Source organism: Salvelinus fontinalis, chromosome 21, assembly GCF_029448725.1.
Source record: "Salvelinus fontinalis isolate EN_2023a chromosome 21, ASM2944872v1, whole genome shotgun sequence".
In the NCBI taxonomy this organism is placed as follows: domain Eukaryota; kingdom Metazoa; phylum Chordata; class Actinopteri; order Salmoniformes; family Salmonidae; genus Salvelinus; species Salvelinus fontinalis.
Genome location: NC_074685.1, coordinates 4,703,663 through 4,716,945, shown reverse-complemented (window position 1 = coordinate 4,716,945; position 13,283 = coordinate 4,703,663).

The window sequence follows — 13,283 nt, the reverse complement described above, 5'->3', positions numbered from 1 at the left end:
ATATAATGTAATGTTATTGTCAGGGAAGGAGGGAAAGAGAGGGAGAATGGGAGAAGCATGGGAAGGAATGGAGAAGGATCTCTATGACGATATTACTGACCCAACCCTATGATTAATATTCCTGATGAACCGTCCACACACACAGAGAGAGAGAGAGAGAGAGAGAGAGAGAGAGAGAGAGAGAGAGAGAGAGAGAGAGAGAGAGAGAGAGAGAGAGAGAGAGAGAGAGAGAGAGAGAGAGAGAGAGAGAGAGAGAGAGAGAGAGAGAAGAAGGGGGAGGGAGAGCGATGGAGAAGAGAGAGGGAGAGGAGATAGAGAGCGATGGAGAAGAGAGAGGGAGAGGAGATAGAGAGCGATGGAGAAGAGAGAGGGAGAGGAGATAGAGAGCGATGGAGAAGAGAGAGGGAGAGGAGATAGAGAGCGATGGAGAAGAGAGAGGGAGAGGAGATAGAGAGCGATGGAGAAGAGAGAGGGAGAGGAGATAGAGAGCGATGGAGAAGAGAGAGGGAGAGGAGATAGAGAGCGATGGAGAAGAGAGAGGGAGAGGAGATAGAGAGCGATGGAGAAGAGAGAGGGAGAGGAGATAGAGAGCGATGGAGAAGAGAGAGGGAGAGGAGATAGAGAGCGATGGAGAAGAGAGAGGGAGAGGAGATAGAGAGCGATGGAGAAGAGAGAGGGAGAGGAGATAGAGAGCGATGGAGAAGAGAGAGGGAGAGGAGATAGAGAGCGATGGAGAAGAGAGAGGGAGAGGAGATAGAGAGCGATGGAGAAGAGAGAGGGAGAGGAGACAGAGAGCGATGGAGAAGAGAGAGGGAGAGGAGATAGAGAGCGATGGAGAAGAGAGAGGGAGAGGAGATAGAGAGCGATGGAGAAGAGAGAGGGAGAGGAGATAGAGAGCGATGGAGAAGAGAGAGAAAAGTATGACACATCCAGCTGCAGCGTTTCCCTGTATAACTGACAGACTGAGTTAGTGCCCTACGCATCCAGAGATGCCGTTGCCACAGCAACCCCGGGGTGATGTCCGTCCGTCTGAGGAGGATGAGGATGGAGCGAGGGAGGGAGGAATATAGAAATGATATAGCTACTCACTGTGATGATGCTATCCTGCAGAGAGGTGTGACTATCATGGCAATTTGGATATAGCCGGCAGCCTCGGCTTGGATCTTTCAGTCCTCCCGCTCGTTCGCTCCTCTCTTCCGAGGAGCTTCTTCAACTCTGAAATGACTTGCGGTCCTCCCTCTCCTCCACCCTGTGAGTCACTCCACCAGCAGCATGGCTGTGTGTCAGCTAGCAGCATTACGTCTCCACAGAAACACGCAGCACCGGTCCTCAGCTAGCAGCATCACGTCTCCACAGAAACACGCAGCACATGTCTTCAGCTAGCAGCATCACTTCTGTCTCATCACACCTGTCTGCAGCTAGCAGCATCACTTCTGCCTCATTACACCTGTCTGCAGCTAGCAGCATCACTTCTGTCTCATCACCTGTCTTCAGCTAGCAGCATCACTTCTGTCTCATTACACCTGTCTTCAGCCAGCAGCATCACTTCCGTCTCATCACCTGTCTTCAGCTAGCAGCATCACTTCTGTCTCATCACACCTGTCTTCAGCTAGCAGCATCACTTCTGTCTCATTACACCTGTCTGCAGCTAGCAGCATCACTTCTGTCTCATCACACCTGTCTTCAGCTAACAGCATCACTTCTGTCTCATTACACCTGTCTTCAGCTAGCAGCATCACTTCTGTCTCATTACACCTGTCTGCAGCCAGCGGCATCACTTCTGTCTCATCACACCTGTCTTCACCTTGCAGCATCACTTCTGTCTCATCACCTGTCTTCAGCTATCAGCATCACTTCTGTCTCATCACCTGTCTTCAGCTAGCAGCATCACTTCTGTCTCATCACCTATCTTCAGCTAGCAGCATCACTTCTGTCTCATCACCTGTCTTCAGCTAGCAGCTTCACCTGTCTTCAGCTAGCAGCATCACGTCTCCACAGAAACACGCAGCACCGGTCCTCAGCTAGCAGCATCACTTCTGTCTCATCACCTGTCTTCAGCTAGCATCATCCTGCATCTCCCTGACTGTGACAGCTAGCACCACCTGCAGGAGGGAGTAGAGAGGAGGAGAGAGGGGTGTGTGTGATGTATGGAACTAGGGAGTGAAGATGGACGGAGGGTGGGAGGGAGGAAAGTGAAAGGGGGGAGGGAGGGTGGGAGGGGTGTGAGACGGAGAGAGAGAGAGAGAGAGAGAGAGAGAGAGAGAGAGAGAGAGAGAGAGAGAGAGAGAGAGAGAGAGAGAGAGAGGAGAAGCGAGGAGGGAGGGAGGGAGGGAGGGAGGGAGGGAGGGGATGCAGGATCAATCAGCTAATCCATGACTAACCCGTTCCGAGTGTGGAGAGGGTCAGGGATGTTCTCTCCTGTAAATGAAAATATGCTCTCAGTCAATTTGGGGTGGCAGGTAACCTAGTGGTTAGAGCTTTGGGCCAGTAACCGAAAGGTTGCTGGATCAAATCTCCGAGCTGACAAGGAAAAAACTGTTGTTCTGCCCCTGAACAAGGAAGTTAACCCGTTGTTCCCCAGAAGGCCGTCATTGTAAATAAGAATGTGTTCATAACTGACTTGCCTAGTAAAATAAAACAAATATATAGATACATGTAGCAGCATCAGCAGCAGTAATCCAGTCCAATTTATTTACAATGACGGCCACCTCATTCATGACATTTAATTTAATTTGTATTTTTTATTTAACCTTTACTGAACTAGGCAAGTCAGTTATGAACAAATTCTTATTTACAATGACGGACTACCCAGGCCAAACCCAGACGACGCTGGGCCAATTGTACGCCGCCCTATAGAACATTTGTAAAATTTGTTTTCACTTTGTAAACCCATTTTCACTTCATCATTATTGGGTTTTGTGTGTAGATTAATGAGGGGAAAAATACTTTCAGAATGCCCTGTATAAATGTGTTAGTGAACTATGTGGAAATGTGTGTTAGTGAACAATGTATAAATGTGTTAGTGAACTATGTGGAAATGTCTGTTAGTGAGCTATGTGGAAATGTGTGTTAGTGAGCTATGTAGAAATGTGTGTTAGTGAACTATGTAGAAATGTGTGTTAGTGAACTATGTGGAAATGTGTGTTAGTGAGCTATGTGGAAATGTGTGTTAGTGAACTATGTAGAAATGTGTGTTAGTGAGCTATGTGGAAATGTGTGTTAGTGAGCTATGTAGAAATGTGTGTTAGTGAGCTATGTAGAACACTTCTGTTTCCTGGGGCCTCTGGGGCCTCTGGGGCCTCTGGGGCCATGGAATGTCTACTGCTATCTGGGTCCTTACACTATCTTCTCTTTATCTTCAGAGATTACCTTAACTCTGACCTCTGGGGCCTCTGGGGCCATGGAATGTCTACTGCTATCTGGGTCCTGACACTATCTTCTCTTTATCTTAGCAGATGGCCAGGTCATGTGAGAACCAAATATGGACATGTATGATTATATATTAAAGATCTATTGTTATACAATATCTCTATTATTATACAATATCTCTATTATTAAACAATATCTCTAAAATTAGTATCAAATATAAACCAGAATATAATGAGCACTGAAATATAGACAGAAGCCACTTCTCAGTAAAATGCACGCGTTTTCCAAAAGCCACCTAAAGGACTCTCAGACCATGAGAAACAAGATTCTCTGGACTGATGAAAGATTGAACTATTTGGAATGAATGCCAATCGTCATGTCTGGAGTAAACCTGGCACCATCCCTACGCTGAAGCATGGTGTTGGCAGCATCATGCTGTGGGGGATGTTTTTCAGAGGCAGCGACTTGGAGACTAATCAGGATTGAGGGAAATATGAATTGAGCAATGTACAAAGAGATCCTTGATTAAAACCTTCTCCAGAGCGTTCAGGACCTCAGACTGGGGTGAAGGTTCACCTTTCAACAGGACAACGACTCTAAGCACACAGCCAAGACAACGCAGGAGTGGCTTCAGGACAAGTCTCTGAATGTTCTTGAGTGGCCCAGCCAGAGCCCGGACTTGAACCCGATCGAAAATCTCTGGAGAGACCTGAAAATAGCTGTGCAGCGACGCTCCCCATCCAACCTGACAGAGAGGATCTGCAGAGAAGAATGTGGGAAACTCCCCAAATACAGGTGTGCCAAGCTTGTAGCATCATACCCAGAAGACTCAAGGCTGTATCGCTTCCTAAGGTGCTTCAACAAAGTACTGAATACTTATGTAAATTATATATTTCAGTTGTAAAAAATTTATAATTTGCAAATCTACAAACCTGTTTTTGCTTTGTCATTATGGGGTATTGTGTGTAGATTGATGAGGGAAAAAATGATTTAATCATTTAAAGAATTAGGTTGTAATGTAACAAAATGTGGAAAAAAGTCAAGGGGTCTGAATACTTTCCGAATACACTGTATTTTTCTCGGAATCATGGATGGACAAGGATAATATATCTATCTGGGTTTTTTTATGCATCAGCAGAGCCAACGGGAGGAGATGTGTCTCTTTGTTGTCAACAATCTCAAATAAGTCTGAGGTTCTGCCTAGAAGACCAGCATCCCGGAGTCGCCTCTTCACTGTTGACGTTGAGACTGGTGTTTTGCGGGTACTATTTAATGAAGCTGCCAGTTAAATACTTGTGAGGAGTCTGTTTCTCAAACTAGACACTCTAATGTACTTGTCCTCTTGCTCAGTTGTGCACCGGGGCCTCCCACACCTTTTCTATTCTGGTTAGAGCCAGTTTGCGCTGTTCTGTGAAGGGAGTAGTTCACAACGTTGTACCAGATCTTCAGTTTCTTGACAATTTCTCGCATGGAATAGCCTTCATTTCTCAGAACAAGAATAGACTGACGAGTTTCAGAAGAAAGTTATTTCTTTCTGGGCATTTTGAGCCTGTAATCGAACCCACAAATGCTGATGCTCCAGATACTCAACTAGTCTAAAGAAGGCCAGTTTTATTGCTTCTTTAATCAGAACAACAGTTTTCAGCTGTGCTAACATAATTGCAAAAGGGGTTTCTAATGATCAATTAGCCTTTTAAAATGATAAACCTGGATTAGCTAACACAACGTGCCATTGGAACACAGGAGTGATGGTTGCTGATAATGGGCCTCTGTACGACTATGTAGATATTCCATTAAAAATCAGCTGTTTCCAGCTAAAATAGTCATTTACAACATTAACAATGTCTACATTGTATTTCTAATCAATTTGATGTTATTTTAACGGACCAAAAATGTGCTTTTCTTTAAAAAACAAGGACATTTCTAAGTCACCCCAAACTTTTGAACGGTAGTGTGTACATTTCTGTGAACATGTATGTCTGTGAAACTTTGTACGTTTTACTTGTGGATTATTTGTGGATTACGAAAATCAACATCTAAAATTCAGATGTGTCAATTTGCTTGTCGACATGCAGACATTGCAGGCAGTAAACCTATTTTCAGGTTATGACAAGTAACTATGAGTAAGGGCCAAACGTCACGATAAGCTACCAAAGCTGACTTTGAACAAGACATATTTGGTTTTATCTAATAAATAACCAGTTCTTTGATGGATCATCAGACATAATAAATATGTCTCTCGTCGGCCCCTTACAAGTCGGTTGGTGTCATCACACTCCCTCATCTGATTGGTTGTTTACCGTGAACCGTGAGCCTGCATGCGCGTCACCACACTCCCTCATCTGATTGGTTGTTTACCGTGAACCGTGAGCCGGCATACGCGTCACCACACTCCCTCATCTGATTGGTGGAGTAGGCGGGCCTTCTGACTTTGTGCTTTGCTAACTAACTAGTCCCGACCCCCGTCCTGTAGTATCATCATTATTCTCCTCTCTGTGGTATATAGGCCCATCTAATGGTTACACTCTGCAATTACATGAGCTGTGGCCATTTTTTATTCTACGGTAGAATATTTCCTTGTATTAGCGGTACAGTTTATTTACCTAAACGTGTGTTTCTCCCTATTGAGGCCGTTGCCGTGGATGTAGCAGTGAGCAGGCAGGATGGTAGACTAGGTTTTACTGCCCTGGGAGAGGACGTCTGTTGGCAGGTCACGTGGATAAACATATAGGCACAATATTTACAAAATAACTTTGTCTTTTCTTTGTAGCACTGATGTCGCTGATAGCTGCTTTATTGAGTCATTTTTTTGTTTGTGGTTGTCTTAGTTGAAATCCCTGACAGTAAGAGCATCTGCCAAATCTTCCTGCACATCCTACCATTTCAGTGTTTAATTGCTATATTGTAATTATTTCGCCACCATGGCCTATTTATTGCCTTACTTCCCTAATCCCACCTCATTTGCACACACTGTATATAGACTTTTTCTACTGTATTATTGACTGTATGTTTGTTTTACTCCATGTGTAACTCTGTGTTGTTGTACGTGTCGAACTGCTTTGCTTTATCTTGGCCAGGTCGCAGTTGTAAATGAGAACTTGTTCTCAACTGGCCTACCTGGTTAAATAAAGGGTTAGGGTTGTAAATGAGAACTTGTTCTCAACTGGCCACCTGGTTAAATAAAGGTGAAATAAAATAAAAAATTTAAAAAGACCAATATGTAAACAAACCAGAACGATGAACATAAACCGTGAAAACAAAACAACGGTCTGTAGCTTAAGACTTTACCCAGGATCCCGCTCTGCTCAATCATTCCTGACATGGGCCAGCACCTAGGTCTGTGGCCCAATGCCACGTTCATGTACAAGTCGGAACTAGGAAACTCTGACATTTCCGACTTGTTAACTGGTTGTAGTTCAAGCAGTTAGCAAGTCAAACATTTCTGAGTTTCCTGGTTCCGACTAGCACGTGAACGCTGCACAACTGGTCACCTGTTTGGCGAAATGGACAGAGCAGAATGACGAGAGTTTAATTAAATGTGTTAGCTGACAACGTCATGAAAATGATGTGCAAGTTTCCACCGGGTTGTTGTGATTCTAGATGGCAAGAATGATAAGTAACTGTAATGGTGGGAACTGTAAATGTAATGGTGGGAATTGTAAATGTAATGGTGGGAATTGTAAATGTAATGGTGGGAATTGTACATGTAATGGTGGGAATAGTAAATGTAACGGTGGGAATAGTAAATGTAATGGTGGGAATTGTAAATGTAATGGTGGGAATTGTAAATGTAATGGTGGGAATTGTAAATGTAATGGTGGGAATTGTACATGTAACGGTGGGAATAGTAAATGTAATGGTGGGAATTGTACATGTAATGGTGGGAATTGTTCATGTAATGGTGGGAATAGTAAATGTAACGGGGGGAATTGTACATGTAACGGTGGGAATTGTACATGTAACGGTGGGAATTGTACATGTAACGGTGGGAATTGTACATGTAACGGTGGGAATTGTACATGTAACGGTGGGAATTGTACATGTAACGGTGGGAATTGTACATGTAATGGTGGGAATAGTAAATGTAATGGGAATTGTAAATGTAATGGTGGGAATTGTAAATGTAATGGTGGGAATTGTACATGTAATGGTGGGAATAGTAAATGTAATGGTGGGAATAGTAAATGTAATGGTGGGAATTGTAAATGTAATGGTGGGAATTGTACTTGTAATGGTGGGAATAGTAAATGTAATGGTGGGAATTGTAAATGTAATGGTGTTCCACCATAGACAGTTCTGTTTCCTTTTCTGTGCGCGTGAGCAACAGTACAGTCTCTGATGTGCAAACCGTGCCCTCCCTCCCAGACTCCTGTCCCACCGTGGTAGTTGGGATCGCCGTCTACGTTGACTGTGTTCTGGTTTTTCTGCTACGAGGCTCCGGCATCATAGGTGGAGGCTCAGGCATCATAGGTGGAGGCTCAGGCATCATAGGTGGAGGCTCAGGCATCATAGGTGGAGGCTCAGGCATCATAGGTGGAGGCTCAGGCATCATAGGTGGAGGCTCAGGCATCATAGGTGGAGGCTCAGGCATCATAGGTGGAGGCTCAGGCATCATAGGTGGAGGCTCAGGCATCATAGGTGGAGGCTCAGGCATCATAGGTGGAGGCTCAGGCATCATAGGTGGAGGCTCAGGCATCATAGGTGGAGGCTCAGGCATCATAGGTGGAGGCTCAGGCATCATAGGTGGAGGCTCAGGCATCATAGGTGGAGGCTCAGGCATCATAGGTGGAGGCTCAGGCATCATAGGTGGAGGCTCAGGCATCATAGGTGGAGGCTCAGACATCATAGGTGGAGGCTCAGGCATCATAGGTGGAGGCTCCGGCATCATAGGTGGAGGCTCAGACATCATAGGTGGAGGCTCCGGCATCATAGGTGGAGGCTCAGGCATCATAGGTGGAGGCTCAGGCATCATAGGTGGAGGCTCAGACATCATAGGTGGAGGCTCAGGTATCATAGGTGGAGGCTCAGACATCATAGGTGGAGGCTCAGACATCATAGGTGGAGGCTCAGACATCATAGGTGGAGGCTCAGACATCATAGGTGGAGGCTCAGGCATCATAGGTGGAGGCTCAGACATCATAGGTGGAAGCTCAGGCATCATAGGTGGAGGCTCAGGCATCATAGGTGGAGGCTCAGGCATCATAGGTGGAGGCTCAGGCATCATAGGTGGAGGCTCAGGCATCATAGGTGGAGGCTCTGGCATCATAGGTGGAGGCTCAGGCATCATAGGTGGAGGCTCAGGCATCATAGGTGGAGGCTCAGGCATCATAGGTGGAGGCTCAGGCATCATAGGTGGAGGCTCAGACATCATAGGTGGAGACTCAGACATCATAGGTGGAGGCTCAGGCATCATAGGTGGAGGCTCAGGCATCATAGGTGGAGGCTCAGGCATCATAGGTGGAGGCTCAGACATCATAGGTGGAGGCTCAGGCATCATAGGTGGAGGCTCAGACATTATAGGTGGAGGCTCAGGCATCATAGGTGGAGGCTCTAAGTCAACATCAGATGTAGACTCTTCATCAGCAACGTAGATTTCAAACCTCAAAAATCTTTTTCTCCATCTCCAACTCATCTAAATTCTGAGGCATTTATATGTATTTATATTTTATATGATTCATTTGCAATGCTGTCAGTGCATCCATTAGTTTGATTCGTCTTTCCATTGTGAACTAAGCACATTGCATTTGGTACTCAGTGCCTGATTTGACTCCCCCAGGGGAAAATCTGTACCATTTCCAGCCTTTCATAACAAAATGATTAGACCGCCCACAATTCTTCATCATCATTACACTATTGTTCTAAATTCAATCCCCCTCTTCACCCTCTTCATCATTCAGATCAATCACATTCGACCACCCTCTTCATCATTCAGATCAATCACATTCAACCACCCTCTTCATCATTCAGATCAATCACATTCAAACCCCCTCTTCACCCTCTTCATCATTCAGATCAATCACATGCAATCCCCCTCTTCACCCTCTTCATCATTCAGATCAATCACATTCAAGATCAATTACATTCAACCACCCTCTTCATCATTCAGATCAATCACATTCAACCACCCTCTTCATCATTCAGATCAATCACATTCAAACCCCCTCTTCACCCTCTTCATCATTCAGATCAATCACATTCAATCCCCCTCTTCACCCTCCTCATCATTCAGATCCTTCAAGTCACATGTTATCAGTTTCTATCTGGTTTCTATCGCCCATATTTTAATTTAACGTTTATTTTGTTACTAATTTTTAGCAAATAGGAGTGGCATTATCATCCACTATCATCCTCCACTATCATCGTCCAGTCACTTGCTATCCAAGTTGTCAGACCCTGGTGGCTTGTCATTGTTGATAGACAACAATACATTCTTCACCTCTTCCACACTCACGTTAAAATTACAAGCTTTTTACCATCATTAAGCTCCTCATTACACATAACAGACCAGTAAATATCAGCTACTTCTTCAACATACCCTGGTAGGTTGACTGACAACCTGAACCAGGTTGCAGGCATTAGTAACAGTTTGAAGCTTTTTCTTGAGTGGGCAGCTTGATGAAAGCCAGTCAATATTTAGGTCCCCCAGAAAATATTCCTCTCTGTTGATATCACATACATTATCAAGCATTTCACACATATTATCCAGATACTGACTGTTAGCACTTGGTGGTCTATAGCAGCTTCCCACCAGAATGGGCTTCAGGTGAGGCAGGTTAACGTGTAGCCATGCTACTTCAGCATAACGTAGGTGAGGCAGGTTAACCTGTATCCATGCTACTTCAGCTAAACTTAGGTGAGGCAGGTTAACCTGTATCCATGCTACTTCAGCTAAACTTAGGTGAGGCAGGTTAACCTGTATCCATGCTACTTCAGCAAAACTTAGGTGAGGCAGGTTAACCTGTATCCATGCTACTTCAGCAAAACTTAGGTGAGGCAGGTTAACCTGTATCCATGCTACTTCAGCAAAACTTAGGTGAGGCAGGTTAACCTGTATCCATGCTACTTCAGCAAAACTTAGGTGAGGCAGGTTAACCTGTAGCCATAACTGTGGGGTTTGCTGAAGTGGACTAGTGTGTCTCAAAGCTGTAACCGTGGGGTTTGCTTTTATTTATTTAACTAGGCAAGTCAGTTAAGAATAAATTCTTATTTACAATGATGGCCTACCCTGGCCGAACACGGACGACGCTGGGCCCATTGTGCACCGCCCTATGGGACTCCCAATCACGGCCGGATGTGATGCAGCCTGGATTCAAACCAGGTACTGCAATGACGCCTCCTGCATTGAGAAGCAGTGTCTTGGAGCACTGCGCCACTTAGGAGCCCTTGCTCTAGTGTAGCTTAAAGCTGTAACTGTGGGTTTGCTGCAGTGGAGTTGCTTCACTGATGAACAGAACAGTGTGAGGTGGTGATCAGAGGCTTGGCTTGAGTGTCTGATATGGGAAACGTGTCCCAAATGGGACCCGGTAAAAAGCAGTGCACTATACAGGGAATAGGGCCCTTGTAAAAAGCAGTGCACTATATAGGGAATAGGGACCTTGTAAAAAGCAGTGCACTATATAGGGAATAGGGCCCTTGTAAAAAGCAGTGCACTATATAGGGAATAGGGCCCTTGTAAAAAGCAGTGCACTATATAGGGAATAGGGCCCTTGTAAAAAGCAGTGCACTATATAGGGAATAGGGCCCTTGTAAAAAGCAATGCACTATATAGGGAGTAGGGCCCTTGTAAAAAGCAGTGCACTATATAGGGAATAGGGCCCTTGTAAAAAGAAGTGCACTATATAGGGAATAGGGGCCATTTGGGACACATTTTCCGATCTGGTCCTCTCTTATATATTTCCGGCAACTCAAACCCAGTGACACCTCAGCAGGAATGGTGCCCCCAGACTGGCCCGGGAGCAAGTCCTAGGGTGGCCCTAAAGGGGAATTACTGAGGGTCAATTTACTCATATCCTGTCCACATATTTAGGAAGATTATATCTAAATACCTGTGTTTTATGTATTGTATGACATCACATTTGATGTTTGTTTCTACATACATACCGAGATTTTCAAATAAACCTAAAATGTCCGACGTAACTGTACTGACACTAAATGAACAGCAGAGGGCAGTAGAGCCACATGTGATCTTATTTTATCAGTAGCACGAGAAGGAAGAGCATAGGGAATCTCAATGAGTCTAATAACAAGGTATTTAATGTGATAATGAAGGACTGGTTTCCTGGACACATATTAGACCTACACTTAAAACAGACCTCAGATGAAATAGTATTTGAATGAATATGAATATGAGAAATCAATAGGATTAAACATGAGAAATCAATAGGATTAGACGTGTGATAGGAGAAATCAATAGGATTAGACGTGAGACACAATAGGATTAGACGTGAGAAATGAGGAATCAATAGGATTAGACGTGAGATAAGAGAAATCAATAGGATTAGACGTGCGACATGAGAAATCAATAGGATTAGACGTGAGACATCAATAGGATTAGACGTGAGAAATGAGGAATCAATAGGATTAGACTTGAGATAAGAGAAATCAATAGGATTAGACATGAGAAATCAATAGGATTAGACGTGAGATATGAGAAATCAATAGGATTAGACGTGAGATATGACAAATCAATAGGATTAGATGTGAGAAATCAATTGGATTAGACGTGAGATATGAGAAATCAATAGGATTAGATATGAGAAATCAATAGGATTAGACGTGAGATATGAGAAATCAATAGGATTAGACATGAGAAATCAATATGATTAGACATGAGATATGAGAACTCAATATGATTAGACATGAGATATGAGAAATCAATAGGATTAGACGTGAGATATAAGAAATCAATAGGATTAGACGTGAGATATGAGAAATCAATAGGATTAGACATGAGAAATCAATAGGATTAGACGTGAGATATGAGAAATCAATAGGATTAGACGTGTGATATGAGAAATCAATAGGATTAGACGTGAGACACAATAGGATTAGACGTGAGAAATGAGGAATCAATAGGATTAGACGTGAGATAAGAGAAATCAATAGGATTAGACGTGCGATATGAGAAATTAATAGGATTAGACGTGAGACATCAATAGGATTAGACGTGAGAAATGAGGAATCAATAGGATTAGACTTGAGATAAGAGAAATCAATAGGATTAGACATGAGAAATCAATAGGATTAGACGTGAGATATGAGAAATCAATAGGATTAGACATGAGATATGAGAACTCAATATGATTAGACATGAGATATGAGAAATCAATAGGATTAGACATGACATATGAGAAATCAATAGGATTAGAAGTGAGATATGAGAAATCAATAGGATTAGACGTGAGATATAAGAAATCAATAGGATTAGACGTGAGATATGAGAAATCAATAGGATTAGACATGAGAAATCAATAGGATTAGACGTGTGATATGAGAAATCAATAGGATTAGACGTGAGACACAATAGGATTAGACGTGAGAAATTAGGAATCAATAGGAGTAGACGTGAGATAAGAGAAATCAATAGGATTAGACGTGCGATATGAGAAATCAATAGGATTAGACGTGAGACATCAATAGGATTAGACGTGAGAAATGAGGAATCAATAGGATTAGACTTGAGATAAGAGAAATCAATAGGATTAGACATGAGAAATCAATAGGATTAGACGTGAGATATGAGAAATCAATAGGATTAGACGTGAGATATGACAAATCAATAGGATTAGATGTGAGAAATCAATTGGATTAGACGTGAGATATGAGAAATCAATAGGATTAGATATGAGAAATCAATAGGATTAGACGTGAGATATGAGAAATCAATAGGATTAGACGTGAGATATGAGAAATCA